Source organism: Musca domestica, unplaced genomic scaffold (assembly GCF_030504385.1).
Source record: "Musca domestica strain aabys unplaced genomic scaffold, Musca_domestica.polishedcontigs.V.1.1 7, whole genome shotgun sequence".
In the NCBI taxonomy this organism is placed as follows: Eukaryota; Metazoa; Arthropoda; class Insecta; order Diptera; family Muscidae; genus Musca; species Musca domestica.
This window is the reverse complement of record NW_026712383.1, coordinates 4,619,531-4,632,607: the sequence shown is the minus strand read 5'-3', so window position 1 is coordinate 4,632,607 and position 13,077 is coordinate 4,619,531. Positions and strand designations below refer to the sequence as shown.

The following is a 13,077-nucleotide window of genomic DNA, read 5'->3' as shown; positions in this document are numbered from 1 at the left end:
ATTGAAAATTGAAAGAGAATGATGAGTTTTAAAGGAACATTTTGAAGCAATTGTGTATACATATGTATGGTCTATGCCAGGGTGAGATGAAAAAACTACAACCAACTTCAGACTGCTGTCATTTCTAAGTCCTGCGTCCCGACGTCAAGGAAGTGGAAGGAAGAAAACAGCAACATCAGCAGAAATGGTTCGAAAAGTAAAGAAGCAACTTGATCGAAACCCGCGTCGCAGTGGCCGAAAAATGGCTCGTGAGCTAAACAAATCGCAATATTCCATTCGGCAAATTTTGAAAAATGAGCTCATTTAAATTCCAAAAAAGCAAGAACTTACACCGCATCAGAAAGAAAATAGACTCGCTTGGCCGAAAGTGATGAGCTAACGAATGTGGTTCTCTCCGATGAGAAAACATTCGTTGTCCAGCAGTTGGTTAACAAACAAAATGATCGTGTTTTCTTGCCAAAGAGGTCAGCTGGAAAAGTGCATCTTCGGTTCAAGCGCCGGCCGTGGTGATGGTGTGGACCGCCATAGCCATAACAGCCGATGGTCGCTCTCCGCTCGCATTAATCGACCGTGGCATCAGAATAAATGTCGAATATTGCGAAAATATTCTGGAGGGTGTATTAAAGCCTTTGGCACGCAAACATGTTGGCCGCAGACCTTGGACATTCCAATAGGACTCCATCGTACTCAGCACGCGCCACCCGGAATGGTTACAAAATGAGGTTCCTCGCTTCATTTCCAGCGCACAATGGCCACCAAAATCTCTGGATACCAAACCGTTGTACTATTGTGTCTGGAGTATTTTGGAATGCAAGGTTGGCACTAAAAAATACCAAAGTGTGGATCACCTCAAGCAAGCGCTTCGCCGGGAATAGGCCAATATACCGCAGTGCAACATTCGGGCAGCGTGTGACGGTTTCATTGGTCGTTTGAAGGCCATAATTCGAGCCAAAGGTGACCAATTCGAACAAATCTAAACTTTTTCTAAAATTTGATGCTATTTCCGAAATTTTTTGCTTTCATTCAAAAAAAAATTAAAAAAATGTAAAAATTATGGCGTTAGACTTTGTTGGAGTTTTTTTTTTAATTCAACCTGTATGAGCTACAAATACCAATTTTTAGACAAATCCGTGGAAAAATGTGGAGAAAATCATCAAAATGCCGAATATCGGGAGATACCGTTATGTGGCGGCTATATCAAAACGTGGACCCATATACCTAATTTGCATACCAATCATCATAGACACAATACAAGCGAAAATTAGTGCATACTTTTAGGAACTCATTAAAAAATGATTAAGCAAAGTTATTGCATACTTTTATGCAATAAAAATTTATTTAATCTTTTCCACCTCCCTCAAAAAATGACTCTCTCTACTCATTATCTCTCTTTGAAGGAACTTTATTTTCAATGGTGAAAAACTAGCTAACTAACATTTTGGATTGAGTTTTTTTCCTTTCGTTCGTATCTACTCTTAAACGACGTAATTTCCAACATTATGTCCTTAAAAAGTTTTATTATTTTTTTTTCGTTGCCATTTGCAATCGCGATTTTCAACAACAATGACATCATTTGCTGCAGTTTCGTTTCGTATTCGTTTTTGCACTAACTTTGGCAAATCACACAAAAAAGAAGGGACAGAAAAAAAAAACTTGTTCAAGGAGAATACAATTTATGCCAAATTTGTGCTCTTTGATAGAGCATGCAAAGACGGCATTGCAAACCTTGTTAGGTACCCCTCCTCCCTCTCCTTCCCCCTCATCGTTCGAGAGTGCTTAGATGTAGGAGATGAAGAACAAGCTGAAAAACGAGAAGAAAAACAACACTACACCCAGAAAACAACTGAAATCAAATCAAACATGAAATCAGTAAAACTAGAAGAAGAAGAAGACGAAGCCGAGCCAACTGCATTTTTGTCGTCAGCAAATATTGAAAACCAAAGACTTTTTTGGCAAGCCTTACAAAGAGGACTCCTCCGGTTCAATGAGAACGACAAGAAAACCGAAAATCTCGGTAAGTGGGTAAGTTGGTTTTTAATAAAGTTTGGTGAAAATCTATGTTCGAAAACTATTGAGTAGTTGGGTATGCATTCGAGGAAGGAAATGTGTGTCTTTTTTAAGGTTGAGACCTAGACATAAAAGTTTTGGGGGAGGTGGATAAATGTTGGTCTTCCATCAAAACCATTTCAGAGTCTCTGGTGTTGGAAATCTGCACTTGTTCATACACATCAAGAAGTCTAAGCCTGTTTTACTGACTGTAAATATATAGGGAACTGCCTCACCCACATTTTTACACATATATATCTATTTCGCATTGGAACATATTTCTGGCACCAATTCCACTCTTCAAAAGAGAATAAAATATTATTAGCACACGATGAGAGGGGCCCAAGTGTGTGTGAGTATGTGAGTGTACATGTGTTGTGCTCCAAATAAGGGGTAAACTACTGACTTGGCCAGGGAAACAGCTTAAAGCTAAGAACTTTAGATTTATGTTAGTTTTTACGCGCAAACAAACCAAAATAATAACGTCATCGTTATTGCCACCACATATTTGGTCATCACCAGCAGCAGTAATAATGTAGTGACGAAATAGCTTAAGTAGGTGGTAAAGGGGTTTTTGAATGTATTTACACCGTTCGAGGTATAAATTGGTATAAATGTTGGTAGGGGGACATTTTGTTGGCATGCGAAAAGAAATAAAATATAGTGGAATTTATGACGAAAGGGAACATTAATTTGAGGTTAATAGGTGAGTTTTTCCCATATTTAAATAAGGCGAAAACGTGGAAGCGTCTATTTCTTAAAAGGGATAGAAAGGTTTACGAATATTCATAAACACTTTATTTTTTGATTTTATTTTTTTGGATAGACCAAGGATTTATTGTTTATAAGATATTCGAAAAAAAATCATAGGCCGACTCATATCAATTTCGAGTTATTGGCACCGTGTTGTTATAAATCCTTTGAACTTTTCATGGTAAAAATAGGTTCTACAAAAAGAGGCGCTTTCTGATATAATGTAGTTGAGCGGGCCGGGCTTTTAAAGCAAGAAATGAAGACATTGAAAAATATATCCGCATGTATCTGTTCAGCACTAAAGTGTGGCACCATGGTACGAGTGCTTTATCGTAACGAACCTGCATCGACACTTTTGTGCAGCGATGGTTTATATCCATCCAGAAGTCCAAATTAAGTAAAACCATTTAAGAAGGACGGAAGGAAGGACACTATAAAATTCCCAGTATGGAAAGGATTAGTGAATTGGTTTCGATTTTTTATTAAAAGCTGACTGAAAAATATTTATAGACATAACATTATCTTGAGCCACATTTTAGTCCCTTGAAAGGTTAGAGTGATTACCTCTGATGAATCAGAGAAAACCGTCTTAGAAATGTGCACTGATAAAGAATATATACACTTTATGCAGTTGAAAAAAAAATTTTCTCAATTTGTAATGACAAAGTTAAAATACCGTCGTTCAAAATTGGGAGAAATGTTACATCCACCTTCCAAAAAACACGTAGATATGGCCACAATTTTGTATATGTTTAGTAATTTTCGAAATATCAAAAAAATTATATTCCACAATTTGGTATGTACTAGCCAAAGACCTGCAAGTTTTGAACAGATAAAGATATTTTGGTAATTTGAACGGATTACATTTCCCCTCTCCACTCTTTATAGATTTCCAATATAATAAAATATATTTAACCTTTAAATATGTTAATTTATCCCATACTATAAAGCGCCTGTTTTTTTATTTTTATATCCGAATTTTAAAAAGATGATAATCTGATCCTCGAGAATAATTACTGAATTTTAAACACGTTACTCGAATATCGAATGACTATTATGATTTTAAAATAAAAAATAACTTAATTTCAAATAGGATTTCTTTCGAATAAGTTATCTGAATTGTAAATTGGATTTCAGTCCGACTTGTAAGGAAATGGAAAATTAAAAAGCAGCTATGTTAATATCCTACATTATTTGAAAGGATCTTGCAAAATTTCAAAAAAAAAATCTGCCGAAAAATTCCCCTAAAATTATTTGAATACCGAATAACGGATGCTATAATTATATGACAGCTTTTCGAAAACGTGACCTGTACATCCAATTATCTGCTAGAGAAGGTGGTGCCTATGGCAAATTCTAAATAACAATTTTAAGATTATACCATTAACAGATGTGGCTAAAATTGCCAACATACAAATTGTCGGGAGGTACTAATATATGTCTAGGCAATTTCCTATCATAGATAGAGCCCCCACCAAGATCTTCAAGAACCAAATTTAAAACAAAAATCTGTGACAAATGCGGTTAAAATCTTGAAAATACCGAACATCGGGAGGTACAGATATATAGGGACTATAAGAAGGTAGTGCCCAACTCCAAATTCCAAATTTGAAACAATTCTTTCGAAAAATGTGACATAAGTCAACAAAATATATATTTATATGGGGTCTAAGTAAGGTCTGTTTTATGGGGGACCTTTGGACCTATAAGGACAGTTCTCTATAAAAATGGAAATAGCATAGATATATATTGATAAGTTGCAGACTTTTGAACAAAAACGGTTTATTATACACTGCTTATATTGTTGCCTTAAGTCAAAATTTAAATGATTGGAAAAAATCTTTGGAAAAAAGTTATTCGTGATGGAATTCAAGCATGATGATGTGATTTCTTTATATTTGGCTGGAAAACCACAAGTTGCTATCGTTAGAGCACTCCAGCATTTAAAGAAAATAGACTCAAAAGAGATAAAGAATTGCTTCGCCTGGCCAAAAGTTGTTAACTGCCGAATTTGGTTTTCTCCGATGAGAAAACATTCGTCGTTCAGCAGTTTGTAAACAAACAAAATGATCGTGTTTACTTGCTAAAGAGGTCAGCTGAAAATGTACACCTTCGGTTGGCCACCAGAACTCAAGTGCCGGTCATGGCCGCCATAACAGCCGATGGACGCCCTCCGCTCGTATTAATCGACCGTGGCATCAGAATAAATGCCGAATATTATCGCAAAAATATTCTGGAGGGTGTATTAAAGTCTTGGGCACTCAAACACATTGGCTTCAGGCCTTGGACATTCCAACAGGACTCAGCACGCGCCACTCAAAAATAGTTACAAAATGAGGTTCCTCCCTTCATTTCCAGCGCACAATGGAAAATCTTCGGATACCAATTTGTTGGACTATTGTGTCTGGAGTATTTTGGAAAGCAAGGTTGGCACTAAAAAATACCAAAGTGTCGATCACCTCAAGCAAGCGCTTCATCCGGAATGGGCCAAAATACCGCCGAGCAACATTCGGGCAGCGTGTGGCGGTTTCATTGACCGTTTGAAGGCTATAATTTGTGCCAAAGGTGACCAATTCGAACAAATCTAAACTTATTATAAAATTTGATGCTATTTCCGACATTTTTTGCTTTCATTCCATAAAATTTAAAAGAAAATGTAAAAAATATAGCGTTTAACATTGTTTCATTTTACTTATCTCACTCTTTATATATTCCTTGTGGAGTTTAAAATGCTTATTTCAAGGAGTTACAAGCGGAATGACAATCTTCGTAGCTTAAAAGCTTTTTACTACACAGAGAGATTTCTAATTTTTCTTTTTGACTAGCTCTACAACTGAAAAAGTTCGGAATCGTAGCATATTTTTTGATTTTAAGTCAATAATACAGGGTTTTATTGCCGAGAAGTCTTTGGATTTAATAAGAAAGGTAAGGACGTTTCATTTATAAGTTACAGATTTTTGGACAACATTGAGGGCAAATAACGAGCAAATCGAACATTACATTACATTTAACTTGCCATCTCTATCTCAGTCATTACCAGCCCTCTTTCAATCTATTTATCTGCCTGTTGAAAATCACGATAATTTTTGCAATGTTTTAGACTCCGAGTATATTTAGAATTGAAAATGGTACATTTCGGTATTTATTTTAGTTGGAGCCCCTTAAAAAAGTGTTTTCCCGATTTTCTGTACTTCGAATGTCTATAATAATATAAAAAATATAATATAATTGTTTGGTTCTAGTTTTCGAGTATATTGTAAAAAGCCATTAAATTTGCTGGATTTTTTCGTTCTATTTAATAATATAAACAATTTTTAAAACCAGAATGTTATAGTTCTATGATTATTTTCTTAAGCCATAATTGCCGCATGTTCCCTCAAATTTGGAAATGAATTAAATATATTTGCTTAAAAATTCAATAAAACACAACAAAGAACTTGATTACTCTTCGAAAATTTGGCAATACAGGAAATAAAAAGATTTATTGTGGACCCATCAGAATCCTTGTTACACACACACACGCAATTGCACCTCATTGGAAAATCAAAGCCAAAAAATAAATATTTTTCTCTGCTGGCCAAAATTTATATACCCACATTCCACTCTTATCACCTCAGCAATGTATGGCGGGGGGTGGTGAGATGGAAACAAAAACACCCACAAAAGTGACCTCATTTTAACATTTTTCTATTAAAATTGCCTTTTTTGCGACTTCATTTGCGGACATTCAACCATCATCAGCAATCATAAAAGTCATACCGCAATACCAGCCCAGAGTATTTATGATGGACTCTGGGCTGATTTTGCGTCTTCCCCTCTCATTTCAGAGTTCCAGTTTTGTGTGAAATTTTCTCATAAAAAAGTTTATGCATTTCATTTTTATGGCCAGATTACTCCAGCACAATTGCCATTGCCCGTTTTTTTTCTGTTGATTTTAAGGTGAGGAAATGAAAGGTTTTTAAAATGGACTAACACCACGCACAAATAACCTTCAAAATTGGCACAATAAAAGTGTATTTCATTATCTGTGGAAAAGAAACGTTGTTCTTTTTTTGTAATTTCGCTGAAATAGGTAAATTCCGCATTTGTCCTCGACACAAATGTAGTATTAAATGTAAATTTACCTTTTATTTTCTGATTGCTTTTCTTCTGTTTATTCTTCTTCTTCGACGCGTATTTACATAAGCCCCGATTTTATTGAGAAGACCTATGGCCATTACAATAACATTAACATTTATTTTACTCATTCATATTAATCGAGAATTATTCATTATGGCCTTTATTTTAATGCTTTCCTATTTTGTGCAAGGCAAAGTCATGAAATAATGTATCCTTGAATGGGAATGTTTTATTAAATGAAATAAGAAAAATGTTGAAGGAAAACGAAATGTGAGGATTTCCAAAGGTTTTTCATGTTCTTGAAAATAAAAGAAAAATATAACCAAGTTCAGATGAGTCACCTTGCTATACTCTCCACTATGAGAAAAATTAAAAAAATCAAAAAAAAAAACAGAAACGCCAATTCGAGTACGGCCTAATATAGAGTAAAATTTATGGTAAATGTTGCTCAAATTCCCAAAAATACTCAAATTCAAAACTATCCTTATTTAGTTCTAATTTTTTTAAAAATCTCTTGAAAATCTGCCTCATAACCACAAAATGCTCCATACCGGGGAAACAGCTTTCTGACTGAAAACCACGTTCCCCTTAAAATATGAAATACCTAAACATAAAGAAGTGGAATAAAACTGTAATATCTCCGTCTGATATGAAGAAAATTTGTTATACTGAAAGCGTGTGTGTGAGATCCCGACTCACCATAGGTCTATAAGACATAGACTAAGGAAAATATAGGCAACGAAAGCTTTTAATATCGGTTGCTAACAGATATCGCAAGAACAGTTTTTCTGTTTTGCATGGTCGAGTAATTTCAAAAACAAATTAAGTGAATTTTCAATAATTACAAAAATATTATTTCAAATATGATGACATATCAGTGGATGAATAAAGATCCAACAACAGGTTTGATAAAAAAGAAAGTTCATTATTCTTGGAGGAGCTATAGAAAAACAACATTATTAAAATAATTGAAAGGAAACAAGTAAAAAAGCATCTAAGCTCGGCCGGGCCGAACTTTTCATACCATCCACCATTTGGTAGAAACTTGAAAATTTTCAAAAAAAAAAAATACTTCGAAAAATACCGCTCATATTAAAACCTTTGAATGGGGGCTATACGAAGATGTGGTACGAAGCTGTAGTAATGATTCCGAACTTCAAATACCAAATTTGAAACAATTCCGGTGAATAATGTCGCTCAATTCATCAAAATACCGAATATCGGCAGGTATCATCATAATGGGGCTATATGAAAACGTAGACCTACATGGCCCATTTCCAATACCAAAAGTCCTGCAGACATAACATACATTTGAGTAAAATGTTATCATTCTACTTCAATTCGTTCCGAAGCTAGAGTGATTTCCACAGACGGACGGACATCGCTAAATCGACATAGAATTTAATGCTGATCAAGAATATATATACTTTGTGGGGTCTAAAATTTATATTTCGAGGTGTTGCAAAACGGAATGACAAAGTTAATATACCCTCCATAGTATGGTGGAGGGTATAAAAACATTAGGTTCGGCCGGACCGAACTTGTAATACCTTAAAACTTTGAGTAAAGAAAACATGTTTTTTAAAAAAATATATGAATTCAAACGTGTCCCACTTTAAACTCCAAAAACTTTAATGCTGTTAAACCATAAAGTGGGTGAGACCGTTTTATGGGGGCCATACCAAAACGGTAAATTCTACAGACAATTTTATACTTTAAGTATTGTCTTCTACCAAGTCTTCGTAAATACCAAATTTGAAACAATTTCGTGGGTAATTGTGACTAGGATTATCATAATACCGAATATCGGTGGGTATCGTTATATCTGCTCTATAGGAAAAAGTGGACCTATAGATACTATGTTCCGCCACAGGAGCTAGAATCCATTACGAACTACAAATACGAATTTTTAGACAAATCCGTGGAAAAATGTGGCAAAAAACATCAAAATGACGAATATCGGGAGGCACCGTTATACCAACCATCCTAGACAAATTACAAATTATTCTGCCAAATTGTGAAGCTCTACGTCAAATAATGTGGGCTGGGTAATGTGGACGAACCTCGTTAAATTGACTTAGAATTTTATGCTGATAATGAATATTTATACTTTATTGGGTATATGACCGATATTAAGGGATGTTACAAACGGAATGACCTTTTTTTAAAATGGAGGGTATAAAAATGAGGATGTGCAAAATTTAAAGAAACTAAAGTATTTATTTCCAATTTTGTGGGAATAATGTTAATCAAAATTTTAATATTTTGTGGAGGAGGAACCAATAGATATACATAGGATCGACTTTTTATTATATAATTATATCTACTCCCCATGACGGAGGTACCAAAGGAACATTTATAATATTCCATATTCACGTCTTGGAATGACTTGTTTCACATGTTATGAGAGATATGTCCTGAAACGGGTTTGTTATGTCGCTAATGCACGTTTGGCCGTATCATATACTCTCCGTAGTCATAAGGCTGAGTGTGAGACAAATTCATACGATTCGGTTACGTAAATGGCAATGACTCTATTGGTCAGAATCCGATCCTAAAGAAATTTAACAAGCGGAATTTTGCAGTGCGGTAAATTTGCATTCAATCGAGCATATTTTTAATGCCAAATGTCAAAGATTTCGATTTATTTCATCTATATAGACCGATATTCTTATTTAATAAAAAATGAATACTGTTTCTAACAACTAAAAATATTCGTCGGTGCCCATTAAATACATATATTTGCAATCAGGAAAAGTTTTCAAATCGATTTAACGCTGTCCGTCCATATGTCCGTGTTTTAAAATCAAAATAGATCTTCAATTTTAAAGATAAATAAATAAAATTTGGCATAGTTGTGTGATACTAATAATGTGCTATATCTGTTCACATTTGAATATTGCCCCCTTATAAAAGTACCTACTGTTTTACGGTATTTTGAATGTTTCTACCCAATTTCTAACTAAATCAAATTAAAGTTTATATTTTGGGTTCTCTGTGAAATTTGGGCTTTTAGTTACCCAACACGCACATAACATAATTTCCTCATATTAAGAGTTTCGAGGATAGTCGATTTGGTTAAAATCCAAATTTTCAGATAGTGAAGGATATAAAATGTTAAACATTGCTGGACCTAACATCGTTTTTACCTCTTCTACATACGCTTCTGTGCTTAAACTTCTATCAAAAACAAGTGATTTTCTCTTGTTATCGCTCCACTCTTTTTAGAGAACGTAGATATCTCGAAAAATATATAGAATTCGAAAGAAGAAATGTAAGAAAGTCCGTCTTTTAAATAAAAATCATTGGATCAATTACTTTGATATTTGAAATTAACTACGAAATAAAACAACTACCCATACGAATATCCAAATGGAAGGGAAATATCTACTTATTTGTTTCCCTAATCTTTAAAAAATGAACCATATTTATTTTACTTGGCATGTAATGGGAACGAATTCCGAACAAAATGGTATTAAATCAGTATTTAGCTTCTTCTTAAAATGAAAAACGATTTTTTTTCGAGTTGAAACCACTTTTAATTTTCCAAGCGAAATTGTATTTTCATGAGAACTTGTAACATTTAAACCAATTCAAGTAGTAAAAATGTTGTTTTAATAACAAATACACAAATAATTTTACAATTTTTATTTTTTATTTAAATTAACTACCAAATTTCACTAGTTTCTTAATTGACGATTATTAACAAAGTGTTGCCACAATTTGTTTCTTGAAAACCCCTATTTTCTTCAAACAAAAATTATTATACCCTACACCACAAGGTGGTCAGGGTATTATGTCTTTGTGCATTTGTTTGTAACAGCCAAAAGGAAACGAGAATCACTTACTGAGTTGATTTATGCATGTCAGTCCGTCTGTCCATGTATTTTTGTGAACAAACTGCAGGTCGCATTTATCATCCGATTGAGATGAAGTTTTCCTAACAACATTTGTTTGGCCCAAGAACGAACCCTATTGAAATTGGAGATAATCGGTAAAAATTTAGATATAGCTCCCATTTATATCTTCGTCCGATTTGCCTTTTATTGTGCACCAAACGTGTAATATCAGCCCGAATAGTATGGAATTTTGCACATACAACCAATTTAGGCCTGAAAATAAGTATGCCAAATTTTATCGAAATCGGTTCAGATATAGCTATAGATCCCATATATATTGTTCATCCGATTTGTTATTTTTGTCCTCCGCAGCCGTAATATGCACTCTGTAACAACAATATTTGGGGAAATATATCAAATGCAGCTCAGAAATACCTTTGCTAAATTTTATCGAGATCGGTTCAGATTTGGATATAACTCCCATATATAACTTCATCCGATTTACCCTTTATTGTGCACCAAACGTCTAATATTTGTCCAAATGAGATGGAATTTGGCACATACGACCGAATTTAGTCTAGAAGGTAGTATGCCAAATTTGGTGAAGATCGGTTCAGATATAGTTATAGCTTCCATATATATTGTTCATCCGATTTATTGTATTTGTTACCCACAGCCGTAATATGCACTCCGTAACAACGATATTCAGGGAAATATATCAAATATAGCTCAGAAATATCTTTGCCAAATTTTATCGAGATCGGTTCAGATTTGGATATAGTTCCCATATATATTTTTATCCGATTTCAAATTAATTTCGCACCAAATGGGCAATACAAGTCCGAATTTAAAAGATACAAATGCTTCGGCATATTTAGTCCTTTGAATTTTAAATTATAATTATAATCATAGCGTGTATGATTGAATTCTCCCATAAAAACTTTTAATTATTAAGTGGAACTCAACTAAATTAGCAAAGTGGTGTAGGGTATCATAAAATCGGCCCCGCCCGCCTTTAGAACTTTCTTTACAGTTTTTTTTTTAATATTTTTTTAGTATTGTGTTCATTACTGTGTGCCTCAATTGCAGAAACTGTCGAAACTCTTGGTCTGTCTTGTGCAATAATTGACAAAATTAACTTTATATTCACACAAAAAAACTTCCTTTAAACAGAATATTCCTGTCAATTTCCATTTCTATGGGTTTTATACCCTCAGCAATTTTGCTACAGAGGGTAAATATCATTTGATACGGCCAAAATGTGCCTCAATGAAATAACGGTTTTAGACCCTAGGTCTATTTGCACCAAATCCGTTGCAGGACATTTGGAGTCGATCTTGCGATGTCTGTCCGTCCATCTGTCGGTCTGGCCGGTGCAAACTATAACTTTTGAAGGATGTATCCGATTTGGTCCAAGCTTATTACATCGTAATATTATTATCAAACTTAGATTAGTTTCGGAAATGGGCAATATCGGTCTACTCCTTCTGGTACCTCCCCCACAAAGGGTTAACATTCTGAGTATCACTGAAATAAGCATCACATTCTCTTCATATTTCACACATCCCATTATTTCTACTAACACAAGAGCTGCTGTAAGGATGGGATATATTGGTCCACACCTTCTGGCACCTCCCCCAAAAGGAGCAAACATTTTGAATATCCATGAAGTTCATAAAACGCGAAATTGACATCAGATTCCCTTCAGACTTGGTAGATCTCAATATTTCTATCAATAAAAAAAATCTGTTATGAAGATGGTAGAGACAGGACCATTTCTTCTGGTACCTCCCCCACATAGGGTTCAAGTTTTTGAAAATCAAAATATTCAATGAATGCTCTTCAAATTTCACACATACAAACATTTTTGTTGTGAAAATAATGTATATCTGTGAACCCCTTCTGATATCTCACCCACAAAGGGTCACAATTTTCAATACTTTTATCTGTCATAACTTGTGAAACAAGTCAGCGATTCTTTACAACTAAATATTTCTCTCAACCAGAAACCTGGGATGAATATGGAATTTATGATTTCGCACAAAATTGTAATTTTGCCCATACCAATAGTTGTATCTGTCTCCTATATCTGGTACCTAACGTACATTTTAACTTTTTCTTAAAAGTTTTCACATATCTCATATAAAGCGAAGGAAGTAACCAATATAGTCCAAAACTGGCACGTCGAAATATTTATATCATATTTGAATAGGTCCGTTACGAAATGACCCATTTCCTTCGTAACCTACTCCATAGGGTCAACAATTTGAAAAATCATAACAGAAGTCAAAATATATTTAAATAATAGAACATTGGCTGA

At 34.3% G+C, this 13,077-nt stretch overlaps 1 protein-coding gene across 11 annotated transcripts in view; it reads right to left on the bottom strand.

The window, feature by feature from the left end:
- LOC101887707 (sodium/potassium/calcium exchanger Nckx30C) overlaps positions 1–13,077 on the bottom strand; it is a 315,709-nt gene that overhangs the window by 264,330 nt on the left and 38,302 nt on the right. The gene's annotated exons all lie outside the window — the stretch shown is intronic.